The sequence below is a fragment of the Anas acuta genome, chromosome 4, assembly GCF_963932015.1.
Source record: "Anas acuta chromosome 4, bAnaAcu1.1, whole genome shotgun sequence".
Taxonomy (NCBI): Eukaryota; Metazoa; Chordata; class Aves; order Anseriformes; family Anatidae; genus Anas; species Anas acuta.
Window position 1 is genome coordinate 28,340,551 of NC_088982.1, and position 22,387 is coordinate 28,362,937.

The following is a 22,387-nucleotide window of genomic DNA, read 5'->3' on the forward strand; positions in this document are numbered from 1 at the left end:
CCGCCCACCCACCAGCAAAGCCCCGACCCCCTCCGTGCCCCCAGCTGAGGATGGGGTTTCTGCAAGCAGAGCCCCGCCGTGCACAAGCTAGGAATGAGTGTGGGTTCCTTGGAAATGAAATCCCCGATGCTTGCAGAAGCCAAATTTCTCTTGTGTTTTTTTTTCCCACAGATCCTATAAAATCCATGAAAAGCCAAAGGAGGCTCACAAGGTTCAAGAAGTAGCAAGTCAGGATCATGCAAGTAAAATATATTGGGCACTGTGCAAAAAAAAAATATATATTCCTGCTATTGCTATGAGCTCTTACACCAGAAAATGGGTAGCTCTGCATCACGTAGTAGGTCAGGTCAGTGATATTTTGAAATGAGTTGGGGCACTCTGAGCTGACCCTCACTGAGACGGGGCTGTCCATCAGGTTTATGTGTATGTGGGTCGTGAGAATTCATAGTACCTAAAGGGACACAAAGAGGTGATGAAAAATTGACTTTCCAGCAGGACTGCACAGCCCAGAGAGGGAACGACCCTCAAGCACACAGCCCCCAGCAGGTCAGTGCACACACCTAACTGAATGGCCAACATCAGCAGCTTGTGAGTTGGGAATGTGGGGAAGTGCCCAGCTCAAAAGCACACAGAGATTTTGCCTCCCTGAGTGATCCCATTGAAATCCCAGGTCTTTACACTGTGCTTCCTCAACAGGATACAATCCTTTAGTACTTTGCTGCCAGTGTAATCTCATTAACTAGAATAATCTTACAGGCACTGGGGCTTGACAGTGTGAATTGGTGTCCCTGTAGTACCAGGGATGCTTGTGACACCAATGAGCAAAGGAGAGGATAAGTTCTTTACTGGATAGTTGAATGAGGCACTGAGCCTATAAATATCTAAGAAAAAGAATAACTTTGCTCTGGGGAGTAATTTTACAGGTGTAGGAATTTCCATCTGAACCAAACCACTTGCACACTTGGTGTTGGTGGGGTTAGTCCCCTGGTAAGGTCAAGTAAAAGCTACAGCCAAGAATCACTGCAGATGGGAGGTGTGAGAGCTCAGAAGATGCAGGGTGACTTTACTGATGCAGAGCATACGGTATGATGTGCACTTTGCTACACTGAGTCTTATATTTTGAGCTTTGACGTGACTTCCTCAGGTGGGTTGTCACTGGAAGATGGCATGGGAAACATGTGAGAGAAAAACTGACCTGAGCACAAAAGACATTCACCTAAATTTCAAATGAAAGCCTCATCTAAAGACATTGCTACATGTTGACTATGGAGTGTTAGACAGCAGATGTCTGTGAGGCTGAGGGGCAAAGGGGCACAGGTTACAAAGCCATAATGTCGGTGGTTTGAGTGATGGCAGCTTTCTTATCCACCCTTTAAGCTATGAGATCCATACAGCCTCTGTGCCTTCCTTCAGATTTGCAGAGTATCCCATGTAGCCCAGCTTTCACCAGAGACTGTCAGTGCTGGACCATGGGGAGCTAGTGAGAAAAGCCAAATATATCCATGTTATTGTGTGGACCAGACGTGCAGATTTGCAGCAGAGCTGGCATCCAACAGATGGGGAGCAATCAGACCCCATGCCTGACTCCTGCGTGTCTTGTCAGATCAACACCCTGCTCCCACCACGTCTCTCAAAGCCCCTCCAGTCCTGAAACCTTTCTGTGTGCCTCAAGGCAGAGGTTTGCAACAAACCAGTGTGTTTCCATCCCCTGGGTTATGTTCCTCCTTCCCTGCAGCATTTTTCTACCTTAGCTCCCATGCGGGGAAATGACCGGTGCAACAGGAGGGGGCACAATGTCTCTCGCCTTGGGCAAAACTTTTGTTTATGCATCCGCTGCTCTGGTCTCCGCAAGCTCACTGAAAACAAGACACAAAGAAATGCAGCAGAGGAACAGGACAGCCCCCTTCCTTCTCATGCCCAACCTGTCACGACTCCCCCAGGCTCGCCGGCTCCATCAGCACCTCCCGGGCAGCCTAGCTGAGGAGCCCAGCCGGGACAACCATGGCCGCCTTTTGTTTGCTTAATTATTCAAATAACAACCCAGGGGGAGATAAGGGCCAGTGCTGGGAACACCAGCTACGTGCTCCCTTGCTCATGGGGCTGAATGAGTCTGCCAGTGGTCCCTCGCTGCCTTCGGTGTGCAGCTGCTCAGGGAAATCCCTTCATTCAGACAAAAAACACTGATAGCACCTTTGATATCACCCCCATTTTCTGTCCTGCTAGAGGCTGTAGCAGCAGCTGAGAGCAAACACACACATATTCACTGCATGGGGATGAAGGAAGCAAATTTGCCCATCAGAGAGACGGCTGGTTGTGGTGAAATGTCCTTCCCATGTAAACCTTCTTCCACCCCCTGAGGAAAACACCATCATACTCACAAATAAAAAAAATGAAAAAAATATATATAAAAAAAAGCATAGCTGGGTGAGATGTCTGCTGAGTTCAAGCTGGATGAGACATCAGGGATGGCAGCTGCGCAAGCTACAAGGTCCCATGCAGAACACATCCAGAGGCAACCAGCTTCTGGTCACACCTCTGTGCCACAGCTGGGGCTCAACCATCCCAAGTACCTAAGAAAAAGGTGGAGGCAGGTTGTGGCTTTGGGTAGCAGCCTTGAGAGTCCTCAGGGGAAACTAAGAAACTCAGAGACTGGCTTCAAAGAGAGTTTGAGCTGATTTAAAACGGTTTCTAGATGATTGTATTAATATGCAATCAGCTTAGCATCAACACAGCCCTCGTTTCTGTCTACACTGCATGTTCAACCATAGCATACCAAATACTCCATGTATAGGTGTCAGAAAATTTGTTGGTTTGAAAATTTGATCACAAATGCAGTATTCAAAGGGCAAAATCTGTAATTCCAGTCAGAGATGGAATAATAGAGGTGAGAACATGTATGGAAGTAGGATTGAGAAAGCATAAAGCCACTCATTTTCACAAAGAGTTGCCCAAAGGTAGAGATTTGAATGACCATTTTGCCTGTTTTCAGTGCCTGCCAAAAATGTTGAAGCCTTTGCTGGAATCTGTGAGTATATTGCTTGTATTTGGCTATGTCCAGCTATAAACAGGAGGTGTGAGTTTGGCATGTGTGGACATCCCCAGAGCAGCTTGGTTCCAGCTTGGCTGGATGCTGATGGCAACCGAACTGGAGGAGCAGGTTCATTGCTGTCAAGGCCCAGACCAGTCTGACGTGCCTTGGATATGTGTCCCCACTCCCAGGCACCTAATTATGGTTGGAGGCACGTGGGATTTTAGGGACACACCTTTGAAAAACTCCACTTTCAGCGGAGCACTTTCAGTGCTTACCTGTTTGCCCCCATCATGTCCTAAATCTCTGTTCTCTGTTCTCTAAATCACTCTGTTCAGTGATAACTGCTCATGCCAGGGCAGCAGCCCATTGTTTGCCCAGACCTATTCAAGGCACTGATCATTTTTTCCCTTCCAGTATTGTTTTCCTATCAAGCCCAGCACTGTATAGCTTTATGGGGAAGAGGCAAATGCCTTTACAGTTTTATGTGGCTGAAGTCTCTGGAAGTCTTTCTCCCCTCTTCTTGCAGTGGGAAGCAGCTCGAAGCATCGCTCCACGAGCAGGAAGCAGAGGGAAGGCAATCAGGTAGCTCAGTGTCTGGACACATGGTCAGCCAGGCTAATAGGTGGGCAGCTGGTGACAGGGACAGGCTACAGATTCAAACACAGGCCTCCCGCAGGGAAATCTGCTCAGAAGTGGAGATCCAGCTGCTTGCAAAACTGCCTGCAAAATATGTTACTGGTTTGTTATGGAGTAAAGATTATGAGCATATCTCACTAGGAGCCAGCCTGCTCAACATATTCTTACAGTAAATAATTGCATTAGGAATAGCAGCCATCCACCCTAGCTCCTGGTGAGTTTCAGTCCCATGTTCCTCACAAGGAACAACCTCCAACTGAAGGTTGGGGAGTCTGTAGCACCTGTCTGCAGTAGGGGTGCCTCAGTGTCTAGTATTGATTTGATCAGTCTGAAGCCTTTCTCTGGTGAGGGTTTCCAGTAAGATGTCTCTCCTACATCCAACTTCCTTTTAAATTGACTTAATATCTTAGAGATATTTCACCGCTGTCACATTTGCTTGAAACTGGCAGAAGTGTTCAAATTATGAGTCAAGTAGGTAGAAAAAATAAACAGGCAGACAAAAAGAACATCATTAGGTAAGTCCCATTTCCATAGGAAACCAGCCTAAAAATTACAAATCATACCAACTGGAAAAAAATGCCAGTATTTCATAGGGCAGGATTAGAACTTAAAATCACTCTGACACAGATCAAAAATTGTCACAAACAAGTTAGACAAAATTTGCTGAAGACATCTGACAGACACTAGGTCACTATTGAGTGTCAAATGCATTTAGAAAGGAGTAAGCAAGTGGGTAAATGCAAAATGAGGAAGAGCTGACCAGGTAGAGCTACTGCAGAAAGGGCTTATGTGCTGCAGTGGAAGAGGAATGAAGTCATCACTGCGTGATGCCGTTAATTGTGTGTGTCAATTCTGGAGATAATTATTTGAAACTGCAGAGTCTGAAGAAATATCTCCATTTTGACACCTGTGGACATCACATTTTTGGAGAGAACTAGACAAATTGGAGGCAACTCAAGGGATGCGAAGCATTGTTGGAAATAAAGAAAACCCAGTCTAAAAGGAAAAGCTGCAAGAACCTGCTCTATCCTGGAAAAGAGATCAGGCAGAATGATTTAGGTTGGAAGGGACTTCTGGAGGTCACCTGGTCCAAACGGACAGATGAGTATGGTAACAGTCTTCCAGTGTGGATAGGCTGGAGGTACCTGATCAGTTATAGCCACCAATGATCAATCTAATTTTCTGGATGAGATGTGGATAATGTGGGATATCTCAGATAATGTGGGACATCTTCTGACATTCTTGGCAACTAAGCACCAAATAAGGTTGTCTGGAGAGCCTGGGACTGGCATCAGCTGAAGTGTTAAAGATTAGGTCTGACAGATCTCTGTCAAAGGTGAAATGTAATTGTGTTTTACAGCAGAAGTAGGGATTAGGTAGTCTTCTCATTTATTCAAGTTCTTGGTTTATTCAAGTCCCACATATTCATGACTGATAGGAATAAAATTTGTGTTTTCAGGGTCTTTTATAAAACAGCCCAAAATGAATCAATTTATTGGGTCAAATTTAACATTTCAACCAGCTTACAACAACATTTCAGTTTTTCCTTTCAGCAGGGAAAACTAACATGATCATTCTGAGCTGATACCTGTTTCTTTTCTCAGAAGGTATCTTGGAGTGGGTGGTTTTGTTGTCATTGTGTGTGTGCGTTCAGCAACTAAACTGCCTGAAAAAATAACAACGTCCAAGCAATTATTCACACAGCCCTAGTTCCAACTAGGAACTCCTGTGATAGTAAGAATGCATGAGTTCCTCAGGGCAGAAGTTGATGGGGACTTCTGAAACATGTCAATAGTTGGCAAAGTACAAGCAGTAATGGTCTGAAATGATATAAAACAATTTTCCCAAATGGCAGCATATGGTACACATGTCAACAGCGCATGACTTCTTTCTCAACCAGTACTTGCCAGTCCATTTATGCAGTATTTGGGGAAATGTCCAAACTGCTTTCTTCCAGGTAATTAACTTTCTTTGCAAATATTTTCACAGGCAGCAGAACTGGATGGTAACTGAATAGTGTTTCTCAGCCAGAAGAGGCATAGCTGTTATGGGACATATTGTAGCAGCTCTACAATGCAGGGACATATGAATGTAAGGAACCCCAAGATGCTGAAAAAGGCACAGCAAGGGCTGCTGGAGACACAGGAGCCATCTCCATCACTCTGCCACCCTTCTGAAGACTTTTCGGGGTACCAGCACACTTGGCTCTCACAGTCCTTCCAAAGAACTATTTTTATCCCAGCACTGAGGAAGCCTTATTTCAGGTATGCTACAGTCAAAAGTTATTTTCACAGCTGATACCTAAAATGTGATGAATCACTTTAAAGTTGTAATGCATAAACTGATTTTTAACACCCATGTCCTGAAAGTCTTTTTCTTACAAAGTATAAATATTCATCACAATTAGTTGCCTATTTGCCCAATATTTTTTATCATTTAACTTCATAGCTAATTCTATCAAGTATCAGCCATTATTTGTCTCAAAGTAAGGAACTGATCCACAAGTAACATGTTCTGCTTCTGTTCAGACTCCCCTTCAAGGAAGCAAATCGATCAGATTTGGAAAAGCAACAGAGCTTAATTTCAGGGAGAATATCTGTTTATTTGCTGATCAAAATTCCCTACTTACAGGGCTGAAAATCAACTTTTTTCAGTCTGGGAAAGCAGACTACCTAAGTTCTCACAACCAGGCCCTTCACACCAAAGCCAGAAACCCTAATCCCAAAGCTTGTTTTTAACATATTTTTGTCCTTGTGAACAAGTTGACAGATTGCTTGATTACACTTTTCTTTTGTTTTTTAAAAAACTTCTGACTATTTTGTCACACCTCTCATCCAAGCAGAGGCATCATAGCAAATACCATATTACGGTTTCACTACTTTCTGCAGTGGCTGGAGTGAAAAGAATCCCCTTGAATATTTAGCAGCTGATGTGTGGCCGTGTAGCTCCCAGAAGAAAAGCATGAACAGGAAAGGAAGTGAGCAAACACTTGCTGTGCGTTGAGTTTATCTTACCTACCAGCCAAGAAAAGGTTAACAAATAGATACCTTTTTTTTTTTTTTTTTTTTTTTTTTTTAGGTGGATGTCTAAAAGAACTGCACAAAACTCAGAACATTGTCATGAAGGTCAAAAGCAAATATTAGCTATATTACATGTAGTCTACTATATGTATGTGTATATACACATATATGCCTGTACTTTGTGGGAGGTCAGGAAAATTTATGGAATTCTACTAGTATACCATTTATGAACTACATCGTTAACATATCTGATAAGCATTTTGAAATGATCTAATTTCACCAAATTGCTGATTCAGTGCTTGCAAGTAATGCATTACCACCCACTTCCTTTCGGCTGAGAACCTTCCCTGAAGCACCGATAGCAAGCAATGAGGAAGAACTGACACTCATGTCCTCCTGCCCAGACTCAGAGGTTGCTGATGGAGGCTGACAAGGCCAAGGAAGCTCTAAGGAAAGCCCAGGCCCCTGGGAGGGGCTGGAGGTTTCCTAGAGACCCATCCTGCAGCCCAGGGAGCAGCCCGGGAGAGCACCCAGCTCGGTTCCTTCCCAACATCAGGATCATATTTTCCAGGCAAGCCCTGGATACAAATCACTGCAGACCAGGAAAAGTGATACACAGGAGGCCACGTGATGGTGAGCTGCCAGACTGTCCTCTGGGGATATTCTGCTTTCTCTGCAGAGGTTGTTCTTTGGTAGTCGTATTTCCACTTGAGACTAGCAGAGCAGTGTTGGACAATGGAGAAGAGGTGAGATGGGGAATTCTGAGTCCAAGAATTACAGGCAGATGCAGAGAGTGCAAGCTACACAGGTGCAAAAGTGGGCAGAGATGCCAAATCTACAAGTTTAAATTGGTAGGGAGAACTTTCTCCTGAAGTCACAGCTACCACCACTCAGAAAGGAGAGCTGCAAGCAACTGCAGAGGGCAAAAACTTTGTAGGATTCTAATGGACCTCAGATTCTCCACTTTTGGACTTTTAGTCCATAAAATGCCATGGAACAAAAGTCAGCAGGAATTCTCCATAAGCCTGAAATTAGAGACGTTATTGCAGGAAACACTCTGCCAGCATTGAAGCATTGGCACCAAACGCCTCCTTAGTCTTTGACATCTGCTGACTGCTGTGTGCCAAGAAAAAGGTAACCGAGCAGTTCAAGGAAGGAAGACATTGAGCTCAGGGTCACCGGCACCTGCCAACAAGACTTATTTTATTGCAGATGACTTAGAAGTACTGGAAGATTTGTTTTATAAAGGGTGGGAATCCAAGCGTAGAATTTAAGACATTCTGAATTCTTAAAAGTCACAATTATTTTTTTTCTTTTTAACCACCAAACATAGCAACTGGAGTCAGGGAAAAATGAATCTCTCTAACAACCACAGATTTATGAGCATTCACCATGTTAAATAATGCTCTCTGTCTGTTCATTCCCTCCCCTCTAACTTATTCATAATGCTACTTACTTTATTCACAGAGTTTGACTGTGGATTTTCTATCCTCTTGTCATCATTTCAGTCACTTTTTTTTTTTTTTGCATGAACCTGTGAAAATATTTTGATTGAACTGGTGCAAAAATATATCAAGCAAAGCCGAGGTGTGGATGTCAAAATACACGGGTGGAATAACACGCCTACTGATGTATGATAATAATATCCAGTTAGCAAAGGAAGCAAGTGGGGAAATACAGGTATACTGTTTCTAGCTAGCAGGAAAAAAAATAGGAAAAAGGAAAAAAAAAAAAAGGAAAAAAAAAAAAAAGGACAAGTCCTGAAAAAAAAAAAAAAAAAAAAAAAAAAAAAAAAACAACTGCTAAAAGACTTTTCATTCTGCCTCCATTCTTTAACCCATTTGACAGAGCAGTGCAGGCACAGGGGAGGTTTACTGTGCCCTCCTGGCGCAGTCAGTGAAAGTCACTTTCTGTAGCCTCCAGCTTTCCTCATGGACATGCGTGTCATCAGGAAAACCGAGTCCAAGCTCACGACTTTCTCTTCCGTCCCTGGAGCTCCACATGTTTCCTGACCCCTGGCTCCTCTGCCAAGAGGGCTTGCCACCTGCACACCGGCTCTGTTAGCACAATGACATCCTGTACCTTCCCCGTGTCCAGAATTCGTTATTTTCATCAGCCCATAAAGATGGCTGCGTGATGGGGATGTACTTGGTTTCAAAGCATCTTTGCAACTGGAAAACAAAGCGGTGTTTCCATCGTGGTGTGTGGTGGTGATAACTGAGCGGTAGGGAAGGAAAAAAATACACCTAGCATCATGCTCCCTGTCTTTTTGGGCAGGGTGATAAATGCTTCATGGGAAAGGGGACCTTGGCCTTTGTAAAATGCCACACAGAGCTGAGAGTATGCCTGAAAAAGCAGAGCTCCACTCCCCCAAATGCTTCACCTTCCAATGGACACGCTGCTGTGAGTGCCCCCCCCCCCCCCCCCAAAAAAAAAAAAAAAAAAGTCATTTTTGCTTTCTCCTATATTCTCAATCCAAGCATCTTCTTCCAGGATAAGAGTTTTTCCTTGTGAGATACTTCTCCTGAGAAAACAGAGGAGAATATCCACAGCAGGAGTGTGAGCAGGAGCCATGATCAAGGACATAGTTGGACAGAGAAATCAGACAGCCTAAATGAGGAGAGCCAGGAGGAGAAAAATGTATCTGTCTCTAAATGTTCAGGTTGGGAGAAAAAATAATTTCTTCGGTCCCCTTGGAGTTCAATATGATCTTTTTTTCTTACCTTTATTGATCAAAACTATATTGATCAAGCCCTTCTAATCTTATCTCACAAAAGCGCTAGGACTGGGACTGCATCTCTCTCAGTGCTGAGATCTTCTGTGTACTTGTGGCTCCATGTGGACAAAATTAATTTTATGAAGGAAACAACTGAACTTGTAACAAATCCAAACTGAGCATCAAGAAGGTTTTCAGATCAGAGGTAATTCCAGGTCTCTTCTGGGCCAAATGAGAATGGGGAACTTTTAACCAAATCTCTTTTTCTGACTGTGAAATCCTACTGCTCATAGCTGGATCTGTCCCCAAAGCAGGACTGGAAATGGTCTAGTATATGCTGGCTTGCTGTTCAACCATACCTGGCTGAAACAGGGAAACAAATAAAATAGCTCAACCTCTTGGGAGAGATTTTCACCCTTATGGAGCTTTAGCCTGTTGTCTTAATGAAATAAATGGTGCCGTCCCATTGTTTGTCCATCTGTAAGCCCCGCTCTCCTTACAAGCTCTTTAATTCAGTGGCCAATTTTTGTTTAAGTTGAAAGAGAGTTAGAAATAGCACAGATAAATGTGTTTGTGGAAACTGGCAGCTAGACAGAGAAGAAAGACTCAGTTCTCTATCCCTCTGGGGCACAGGTAATTTCCTTGACAGCAGCCAGATAGCAAAAGGGCATACACATATCATCCTGCCAGTCAGTTTGTTCCTAGCTCCAGACTGCCCCCAGCACAGGTACAGCTCCAGCCCAGGGGCTCCTGAGAGGCCACAAGTCCAGAGGAAATAAGCTCTGCTAGTTTTGCTGCTCAAAAAGCCCATGTGTTAATGTGTTAATATGTTCAGTCATACTTAAAGTGTCAAATGCCAAAGCTGCTTGGGTTTATTTATCACAGGTCATAACCAAATGAAAAGCCAGTGCCTTCCAAAGAGAAATAACAATATGTCCAAAAGAACTATGCTTCTGTGAGTCTGGTTCTGCTCTCCTCTGCACTGAGGCAGAGTGGAAAACTCTGTATGGACATCCTTCACTGGTTACTCCTAGCATGTCTAAAATATCACTTTAAACTAACACCTCCTGGTAGTGCCAAAAGACAGGGGAAAAAAGGCACAATTCTCACAGGCTTATTCTGCTGTTTTATCCTTCTGACTGTAACCCAAACTCAGTAACCCTTAATTTCTGTGAAGTCAATAATGAGTCTGTTTCAGTGAGATGACAGAAGAAATACTAAGTAATTTTTCATCTGAAATATGACCTTCTGGTTACAATACCTAAAGTCTTCTCTTGGACACTTCCACCAGCTAGTAGAAAGAATTTCACCCCTGAGCTTATATCAGACCTATTTTCTTCAAAAGCTACCCTGAGTGTTATGCATGAGAAAGGATCTATGTGAAGAAGGACACTGACTTTCATCTGTCACAAAATAAAAAGAAGAACCATAGTTTTTAAAGTTGGGTTGTCAATACAGGGACAAATGTTCGGAGTTCAGCTACAGTGTGTCTGAATATAAGGTAAGATTATTTCCGTCACTGGAGTTAATCTAGATTTCTTCAATATGAATAGGTCAGAATTTATTCTTATTTATTGGCTTTCATCGGATACCTACCTAAAGTCATTACTTTTATCAATTGCAGTAGAGAAATATTTAATCCTCCACTGTAAATATGGGAGGGCTTTCTAAGCAGTAGAACCAGAGATATCATTTTCTTCCAAGTACACCTCAACCTGCAGTGATAGATAGGTGAGTTTCTGATACAAGAAAATCCTTGTCTCAAATTTTGAAAGTCATATTTGGGGACAGTCTTAACCTGGAAGAGACTTACTGTCAGAGCTGGCTTTGGCACAGCACAACAGCAGGTCAGGCAGCTCCAGATTTTACCCATCCCACTGAAGGTTTAAACACTGTCCTCCTCCAGGGCTAGATGAAACCACCCCTACCTTTAGCTCAGCCACTGCTATCATCTTTAATGGTAGCCATATGGCACTTTGAAAATGCACTCTTTGGGCCTCAGAGGAATTGTAATGGACTGCATGAGGAAGAGCTTTCATCTCGGTGTCAGACATCAGGAAAGGCTCTGCAAAATGAACTGGTATGAAGGCTGGAAATCTCTGGGTTTGGTACATTAATGGTAGAAAAAACTCTAGATGTGAGAGCAAATGGTGTGGTGGGAAAATAACACCATATCTGAACAGTTAGACTATCTCATGGACACATTAGTGGGAAAAATATCTCATGGGCTCTCACCATATTGATAAAAGTCTTATAGGCACGGAAACTTTTCCTTCTATGAAACTCTTCTCAAAATGCCATTTGTCAATCAAGAGGTCATGTTCTCTAAATATTTAAGTTTTTCAAGGGTTCAGTTAGAGCCTGACAGTTATAATCCAGTGTTAGGAACTACAGTGTGAATTATCATTAACAAGGAAGGGCATAAAACCCAAGCCTCACGCTTCTTGAATATATGAGTTGATCCCTTTGTTATACATAAAACAGGCTAGCATGGGCAGCTGTATTGAAAACAACAGATGTCTGGTGATGTTTTATAATACAAGAATGCAGCCAGCATGGGTGAAGGACAGAGGGCACCTCGCCTAGTTTCTGAATTGTGGTGGAGGAGATGAGTATGGAGCTGCTGAAGCCTCCAAACCAGCTCAGATGCTAGACTGAGGTGGTTGTTCAGTGGGACTTCTTTTAAATCTTAGCTTTGGATGGAGAGTCCACGTAAATCCTGTCTGAGGTGAATAAGTCCTTTTGGGGGTTCTGGTCCTTTGATGCACAAAGGTTTTAAAGAGCAGCTGTGTATTTATTTTACAACGCATTCAGCGTGTATACTTTTGAATGATAAGATGGTTTATCTGTGGTTTGCTTAATCTTTTCCTGTCATTCTTGGAGATTAAGCACCATTTTCACTGTAAACATTCCCTCTGCTCCCTTTGTGATTCCCTAAGGATTCACCAGTTCAAATATCCCTTCAAATAATGAACAGGCAAGGACTAATAAATATTTCACACATAAAGGGAATCTTGTATCAAAAGGCTCTAATAGACCCCTTCATTTCAGGCAGTATTTCCTTTTGATTTTTATTTCTTGAATCCTTTCTGAAAACTCAGAGCAGAACATAAATTTCCAGTGAAAGTGGCAAGCACACACCAAACTACATAGAACAAAAAAATGGGAAAATAAACTGCCAGGGAGCAGAGCTCTTATTTTGCCCTCACAGTTTCACTTCATCCCACTTCCCATAGCACATTTTAGAGAAGGGGCTGCTTTATACCCTAGCCCAGTGAAGTTTACCATAAATTTCCCCATTATCAACTAAAGCACACAGCACTTTCAAGACTGAGGATTAAGGGGAAAGTGAAAACATAATATATAGTGAAGTTTCTGAACTTATCAACACTGAGTAAGAATAAAGAGAGAAAAATCCATGAAGGCTCATATAATTTTCCCTCAGCTGGGCTTTCATTCAGAGTTGCCAGTCTCTTGCATTTCTGGTCATCAGAAAGCAGTTAATTTGTAAGGCATAATGTAAATAAAAGTACCTCCAGGCTCTAACGAGAAACTGGGCTTATAGACAATATCAGTTACTTTGCACATAATCCAGCACCAATAATCTAAGACCTGATAAATTTTTTCAACCATTCGTGGATATTTGAGGTTCAATTCTGTTCATGCTGAAAGAAGCTGAAATCTTCCCTTTGATTTCAACAATTCTGATACATTCTTATTGCTAACTTCAGGCAGAAATTAAGCACAGAGCTTTGCTATTTTAAAGTCACGTTTTGAAGTTATTGCTTCCTTTTTTTGTGTCTACTGCCCAAATACACTGTCTGAGAAAAAAAAAAAAAAATAGAGGAAGCTGTATATGTATAAACATTTGATTCCTTCTTAATAATTCTCTTTCAATACCTTTTCTTGGGCAAAATAAAGCCACAGACATCCATAATTTTATGCATAGTCTCCTGTTTTAAAAGAAATGTGAATAGTTAAGAAAACAGGGAAGTGGTGTCTTTCCCCTGATAGAAGGTCTGATTCATGAGTTGGAGAAACTCATGGTGATTTCTGTCACCATTTTCTTAGAAGCTTCTGCCTTTGCTGTAGGACATCCCACAAACTCCTGTGACAGCTTTTGAATCATTGCGGTTTACAATCCAGCAAAATAAACTAAAATAACTCAGAATGAATGCCTATTTTGTGAAAAATAAAACAAAACAACAACAAAAACAAAACAATGGTTTCAGTATCAGTATCAGCAAAGGCAAAACCCTTTCAGAAAGAGAAGACTGAACAGGCATGGACCTTGAAATGTAAATCTGTCAGTTCCCACCAGGTACCTGTCCTGCTTCCAAGGTCTTTCACAACTTGGACTTAGCCGCAGCCCTTCCAGCCATGTAGTATTCACAGCCAGATAAACACCTCCCGATGAAATGAAGCATCACAGAACACAGAAGTGGTTCTGGAGCTTCCACTTCCACTTTCTTATAAGCTGCTGACACCAGGTTGTACTCATCATTTGCTTACAAGAAATACTCAACTGTCATCACTGCCAGCATGGGCAAAAGACCTCTGCATTCACTCAGAGATGTGCTGCTGATGTCATGGCTTGGTCCTTCATCTTCCTTCAATTTAATTATTTCCACTGTGCCCACTGCCAAGGAAAGAGAACTGCAAATGAGTATGAAACTGTGCCTCAGCCAAAGTGATTTTGATGAAATAGCTGTAGTAACTACTTACATTCTGCTATATGGTCAGCTTTCAAAATTTTGTGCTTGAATCATTCACCATTCCTGTACTGCCCTTAATTGGGTTTGGACATGAGTTTTATTACTGTTCTTCACTACAAATAGACATGGCAGCTTTCACCTGCATTGCTCACAAGCAGCCATACATTCAAGCCCTGATGGTGTGGTTTCACAAGTGGGGTGAGATAAGACTTCTTCTGAGAAAGATAGTCCCAGCCTCTCCCCCACGGCCAGCATTAGTGCTACAGCTCCCTCTCAGGCAAAAGTTGTCATTGCTTCTCCTTAAAGTCACAACCAGTGAGTTGGTCCATTGAGCTCATCTGGCAGAAAATGAACCCACTTCCAAGAAAGAGTTGTCCATCAAATCAGATCAGTGGACCAGCTCCCCTCTTGTTGGCCACAAGCAGGTAGGTCAGATTCTGTAAAGCGTGAATCCACACCATAATGCCACTGTCCCAACCTAGTCTGGTGTTTCATGTTCCCTGCACATCTTCCTGTTTTGCAAAAATTCATCTCCAGGACTGGCATAACCAGTAGTGTATTTACCTTTGTGGATTTGGTCACATTTGTGATTCCTTCTCTGCACTTTCCTTTCCCTTCCTGAAGGTGCAGAACCTGGAGCTCTGCAAACATCTATTACCAGCCTTGACCTCTACAAGAGGTTTTGCTTTTCTTTCTCCCTCTTGCAAGCTATTGATCAAAATAAGTTCATATACCACTAAAAAGCAGAGTCCTGACCTGATGCAATCATTTTTCAAGAACATGCCCAGTTTTGGCTATGTGCAAGCATCTCATTACAGTGGTTCAGAGCACACATAGGCTGTGAAACAAAGAGGAAGCCTTTCCAGCAAGCTCTCAGCAAGGTGCATGGGTAAGGAAAGGCAGATGGGGAAAGAGACAGTTCTGGGGCTCCTGGCCTGTTTGGTGGAAATGAAGTAACATCAGCAAATTTGTAAGAGCTGACGGAGACCTTTTTCAGAGAAGCACAACAGCTGCAGGGCTGATTTTGAGGCTGTCATCCTGTGCTGTGCAGTGCACTTTGACCACGCTCTCACAAACACTGTGTTCCAACTGAGGGCAAGCACAGTCACTTCACTGCAGAAAACACCGGGTGAAATGACACACGAGCACTGCAAAACACCCAGGCACTCTGGATTTAACAGCTAGCAGAGGCACAGTAAGAGTAATGATGATGAGGATGATCATAACAGCTAACAAAAGCAGCAGCACCACAGTGCAGGAAGAATAGATGAGAAAGGTCATAAAATGCAGTAAGGTTCATTGACAAAAAAAGTTTGTTTGCTTGTTTGTTTGTTTGTTTGTTTTCAATAAGCAACTCGAAAAATGTTTTTCAATAAGCAATTTTATTTCCTAAAGAAGGGAGTAGAGTTTGGACATCACCTGTATGTAACAAGATCTGTTGATACATGTTGGACCCATGCAGGTCAATTACCATCAAAAACCATTAATGGTTTGGTTCAGCTTGATCTTGCCAGGCCCTGCTTTCACTATTCCCAAAAGGCTGGAGCATGTGTACCCAATACTAAGTGTGCAAGTGTCTCCCATGTCTTCCACAAAAGGGGAAGTGTTTTGGAGCCGGGGAATACACTGGCAGGCAGTACGGGACTCAAGCTGGGACACCAGGATGCAGCACCTTGTGAGACCGGGCCTGACTTGATTAAAAGCTGTGACTCAACATGCTGTCCTTCTAATAGAGACTCATTCGACTCACAAAGTTAACACCAGGCTGTGTATCATTTGGTGCAAGCGTGCCTTTTGCACTGAGAGCGGGAACATATCTCAAGGAGTGATTAATTTTGCTGCATGCTGTAGCTTCCATTACAGTGCTTCAGTTCAAGTGCTGCTCCTTGCCTCGGGGAATATTTTCCCACTCTCCAGTTGTTTAAAATAATGAAAAGGCCAGTCTTGATTTGGAAAGAGCAATGTGTGCAGATAAGATAAAATTACTGCTGAGGAACTAAGAGCAGTCTTTGCTTTGCATTACCGCTTGTGGAGGGCCTGCACTCTTGTATCCAGCCTCCCTCTATCTCACCAGTGAGCCACACTAGATGCTGCTCAGCCAGTTTCCCAGACATCAGGAAATGAACGTTTTGACAACTTAGCCAAAATAACAAAATAGCTAAAGTTAACAGGATCGCAGCTGTGAGGACTTATATCTCACATGGGGCTTGACCACAACTGCTGTTGCACGCTGAGGTGGATTGATGGGACCTCAAGCTGTCACTTAATTTTATGTATTTATTAATAGAAATAGCTTTTGCAGTAGAGGGTGGGCTGACAGTCTTGAAGGTTGAAGCCTGAAGCCCTCTGACTGCTAGCAGAGAAAGAAAAGGGCAGCTTTCCTGCATTGCAACACCAACATTCAGTCATCATCCAGGGGACAACTTCTGGAAAAGGAAGATTAAGCTCTGCTGCAGAGTTGACTCAGTCCTAAGTCTCAAGGTCCTGGTAAGAGGTTTTGTACTTCCTGTTGGATTAAGTTTCTTTTGAAAAGGGGACAAATGGAAAATGGGGCTGTCTCCTGCATAAGCCATGGCCCTGCAGGATTTGTGGCCATCTAACACAGTGGAACAGAAAAATCCATGAATGTATGTAGATGGGAGCCAGAGGCAGCAACTAGGGAGGATTCGGCACCTTCGAAGCATGCTGTAGATGAAATAAGGTACAAAATGCTCCAGATTAGCTCCTGATGAGCTGGTCCAGGTGTGCTGCTGTAGCATAGGGCTTCTAGCTGGATTACAGAGGCTTCCTCATTCCCATGTTGGTCACACACAGCCTGGGTATTTCTGTACTGAGCTCCAGAACACCACACTTCTGTATGGTCATAGGATGGTGATGGTCATTATAAATCCATCATTAGAGGTCTTGCCAAAGTAAAGAGCTTTAGAGAGGGGTAAATTTTCACTTCTACTGCAGGAGAAGTATTGTGGGAGAAAGCTGGAGCTTGCGTGAACTTGGGTAATTTCTTCAAAGTCACTGAAATCATCTCCATTTCTACCAACTGATTTGGCCTTCAAGGGACAAGAAAAGAGGTTACCCCTTAGGCAAGTGGAATTCAAAATTACTTTATGGGATGGTTCCTCTGTATGAAATTCTCAATGAGAAATGTATCACAAGGTGACAGTGCCAACAAGAGAGCAGGAGAAGCAAAGGCAGGTGTTCACAGTGCACAGCAAGTCCCTGGGGAGCTCAGCCCAGTCAACACAGCCTCCTTCTTACTACAAGCCTTTTGTAAAGCAAGAAGCATTTCTGAACGATACAGCTTTCCCATGCCATAAAGATGCAGAAGCTCTCACTGAGGTTCTGTAAATATTTGGCATTTCAGCTTGATAACCTTGGCTCTTTAAGTGCTTCAGGCCTGAAGCTCACTTCTGAATGTCCCTGTGCTTAAGAGAAACTACAGTGCCCTTCAGAACAGGTTGTCATTTTGGTAAGTTTCTTCTACCAGTTCCGGGGAAGTATGGCTGTGCTTCATGTTACAAAATAAATAAATAAATAAATAAATAAATAAATAAATAAATAAATAAATAAATAAAATTAGGTGCAGTGTTGTGTGATCCTGCCCTAACAAAAAAATGTCTGGAAAGGTCTCTTATAAATAGAGGGCTTTTATCACTACTGCGTGCCCTTCTCTTTGACTTGACACAGGAAGAAAATTCTGTCTCAAACATCCCCAAAATTGCACTGCAGCATCAGCACCCGGAGGGCTGGTACCCCACCTTCTCCTTTGCTTGGGCTGTCCCAGCTCAGACTTTTGCTCTCCAAGTCACAAAAAAAAAACAACAAACAGTCCAAAGGATGGCAGCCAGTGCTTTGCTAGAAGTAAACTGTGGTCAGCATTTTCAGTCATACAAATACAAAGGCTTTTTGTGAGCACTTCAGAAGTGTGAGGCATCTTTCAGAGTTCAGTTTGTAGTATCTATCTAATTTAATAAAAAATGGAAGTCTGTTATATTTTCAGGACAAAGAGGGGACACACATTTTTTCATGATCATATAATCCTAAACTAACTTTACTGCTTTTTCTCTTACATATGCTCAAATTAACTTTGGCCAGACTTCTGGGGAACTAATCTTGTCCTTAAAGTTAAGCACAGGTATAAGTGTTTTTTTGGAGCAAGGACAGTGTGCTAAGCCCCTGGCAGGATCAACCATACACTACAAAGAATCTCAGAAAGTAAATACGGATTTTATACACACAAGAATTCCTACAAGAAACCTGATTCAAGGAGTTATATTCATCCAGCCAAGAAATTTCTCATGCAACCTACAGCAAATCATCTCAAATCTCCATTTTAAATAAAAAGTATTTGCAAATGGTCTGCAGCCAAAAATTATCTGCAAAAATCACTCAGCTAAGAATTTATGACAAATAAATCTGTTTACCAGTCATTTCTCCCACAAATAAGAAGCCAAGTTCAACAAGTCTTCCATATGAATTTGCCTAGCTTTGTTTCTGAGCAAAGTCTCTTTGCTGTTGTGCTGGGGGTTCTTGGTGGGAGCACCAGAGCAGTGCCTGGAGCAGAAGCATGCATCTGCACACAGAGGTAGGCAGAGCCAGGAGCGTGTGGTGGGCCTGAAAGAAGACACCCACCAAATAATCAGAAACGGAGAAAAGTCATGATGGGAAGGCCAATCTTGGAGTGATGGAATAAATATATATATATATTTTTTAACTCTTTCATCATTTGTGACACCAAAACAGTATTTCATTGAGCTTACCTTGACTGAACTAGCCAAAAGGATTCTGATTAGGCTTTTACCCCAGCACCCTAAGACCTTGGCAGCGGTGCATGAACACAGGCTTTCCCACATTCACGTCGTGTCACTCCTGAAAAGCGCCACCTGTACAGCAGCCCGGAGGTCCTGTTTCCTCCCCATGGAGTCCCAGCTTCCTTCCCACCACGTCCTGGAGCCCTGCTTTCCTCCAAGAGATGGGACGGAGCTGTCTCCATCCCACAGTGACAGCCAATATCTGCCCCAGCCTGGAGGAAGAGAGGCCCCCACGGTTCGGCACGGGCCCATTAAGCACTTAGCGAGATGATATTCTCCAGGCACGGTCCCCGTAATCTTGCTTTCATTTTACTAAGTGAGAACAACCGATGCTTTCACACTCAGTCAACAGTGGGACAACCAGCACCGGCTCCACAAGCATGGGACGAGGGAACAGCTCATGGGACATGCCACGGCCAAATGCGAGCACCAGCCCTTCCCATAGGAGAGGGTGAACTGGACAGGCCATGAAGGGACTGGCTCAACCAGAAAACCCCTGTGTCCAGCAGTTCACAACACTGCTGCAGAAGGCAATGGTTGTTTTTTCCAGACTGTAATTGGAAATGCAGCTGTGGCACAGCTGCATGAGAGGCTTGGACCGGGTAGGGGTATAATTTATTACCAGATAATCTCACTGCATTTTACCAGCAGTCACTGCATGTTGCTGGCCTTGCATTCATTTATCCCTTCTTGGAAAATGACAGGAAATATTAATAAATCTGTATAATTTCTCCATCCTTCTCAGCAGCCATCCTTCGCTTCAGTGCCTGCCCAGGGCAGGTAGCTCCGCTTGCTGTCTAGCCATCGAGCGCTCATTTAGTCATCATGTTACTGATACTTACAGGAAAGAGCCATTGTTCCTGTGCTTCCTCGTCTATAGCAGAAGTTCCTGAGTTTGTACTTGTTGTAAATTAAAGAAAACACTTCTGAAGAAAACAGTTGATCCTGATTAACAACCATCAATGCTTTCTGACTTTGATCAAGGCGGATTGATTTGATTTTTTGGACTCAAAGCCCCTGAAGCAGAAAGAGAGATTTAGGCACACCTCTTTTGGCAGAATTATGGTGCACCTCACAAAGAGAAAAATGCCAAAACAATAACAACCAGCACAACCCACGCTACTGTCAGGGGGGGCCCTTTGGTCCCAAAAGATGCTCAACCCTGCATTGGTGTTTGGAAGAAGGGAGAAAGGTGCTTCTCTTGTGACAGACTGGGATATTTTCAATGTAGCCAATGCATTTCTCAGATAAGGTCACAGGAAAGGAACATGAACAAAACCAGATCATGTTAATTAATCAACTTGAAAAGCACAATATCTGCCTGGTTCAACATAATGGGGGGCTCAAATCATTCAGTCCCTTGGCAATACCCCTTCACTACATTGGGGTGGTTTATAATGCTAATATACATAGCATCATTTAACATCTTACATATACATACATAATATTACATACAGCATTAGCTGGCTAAGAAGATAGGCTACATCTTCTAGAAACGTGTGAAGAAGAGAAAGTATAGATAGAAAGCTGGAGAGGAATAGCTCTAAAACAAAAAATCTACTTGTTCAGATGGGAATCTGAAAAGGCTGGGTAAGAAGAGTCATTTTTAATAAAGCAGAGTCCCATAAGATGTCATATTTTGGTAAGAATTTTTCTACAGGCTATGTCTTAAATATACAGTAGCCTTCTTTATCTGGTTGACCCTGGAGACACGGAATTTCACTAGTTAAACACGCTCAGATAACAAGAGCTTTGCGTGTAAGTGCTGCTCTCTAATAGACGTGCCCTTCACTGAGATAATAAGTGATTTTGGATAAAAGATGGGCATACTATACCAACTTTGAAGATACAAGCTTCATTCGAAAATTCTGCAAACTGAAACTGAATTACTCTTCTAATAATTGCACGTCTCCAGGAGCATTTCAACAGATAAGTGCAATCGTAACAGCTGAAAGCTGTTAAACTGTTTGGCTGTTAAAAAAGTGATCTGCATGACAGCTGCACGGAATTACTGAGTCCTATACCTTCACACCAAGTAAAAAGCTGCAATAACGTTGTAAAATGGCTAGGTATTGCAGGGTGGATTTGTGTATTTTCACTGATATAGGTTAGCAATTCACAAGTGAGGATGTTACTGTTGCCCGAGTTTGACATTAAGACTTTTAGAGTCCCAGGTTGTGGTTCTGACTGTATTTTCCTCTCAGACAGATAAATTTGGATCTGCTGTGCACACACCAATTGACAGCACAGCCCAGGCACAATAACTCTGGCACACAAAGTGCGATCTAGCCGTACGTGTGCAATATCCACTCTTTCAGACAGCCGTCAGCCTGGACTCTCAGGCATCCGGAAGAGTGGCTGGTCACTGCAAAAATACAGGAAAAGACATATCCCATATGCTTGTCCTACGGCGCATGGGATTTGACCGTGCAGAGCAGGAAATCCTATGCAATATAAGCAGCCCAGCAATGCTGGCACTAGCTGGGGGCCTCAGGAGTGTGTGATGACTGGTTCTGGGCTGCCAACTTGTGAGCACACACTTGGAGGTGGCACCCAAAGTGCCACCCTGGGGGTCCAGTGCCACCAGAAACCCAGCATCCTGCTCCCTGAGCGAGCAGCTCGCTCCACCGCTCCCACTGGCTTGCAAGAAGCTACTCATATGCTTAAAATTAGCCCTGGACCCAGGCCAGACTTCTCAGCACATTATGGGACAGAGCTGTTGACAGACGATCTTAACTCTCTGGCTTGTGAGAATTTCGTGCATGCACTCAGCTGAGCTGCAAGACCGAGGTCTTGGCCTCGAGTTCTTGCTGCAGAGCCCACAGTGCTTTTCACAGGAATTAAGATGTCAGGCTCATCAGTCAGACCAGGTTGGATGCTGTCACAATTAAAACTCCCTGAGTGGGGCTCTGCTTGCACCCCACTGTGCAGAATTCACCCTGTGCTCATCCTGCCCCCCGCCTCCCCCTGCCCCACACAGCCTGGCTTTGCAGGAGCCTGGCATTGATTTGCTCTTGAAACTGGAAAGCGGCTGCATGCTCAGTACTGCTGTCTGCTGTCTGGGTCTGCATTTCGGTGTTGGTGGCATAGGGAGGCAGGTTGGAGGGTACAGCACTGATATCCGCAGAAAGTGAGGTGTTTATCTGATGGGATTGTAGCTGCAAGCAAAAAGTTGACTAGGAGAGTTGAGCAGTGGTAATATTTCATTGGGGATGGTTGGCTGATTTTCCTACTGTTATTTGGGCAGAATAATCTTTAGAGATTATTAATGGAGAGGAGAGGAGAGGAGAGGAGAGGAGAGGAGAGGAGAGGAAAGGAGAGGAGAGGAGAGGAGAGGAGAGGAGAGGAGAGGAGAGGAGAGGAGAGGAGAGGAGAGGAGAGGAGAGGAGAGGAGAGGAGAGGAGAGGAGAGGAGAGGAGAGGAGAGGAGAGGAGAGGAGAGGAGAGGAGAGGAGAGGA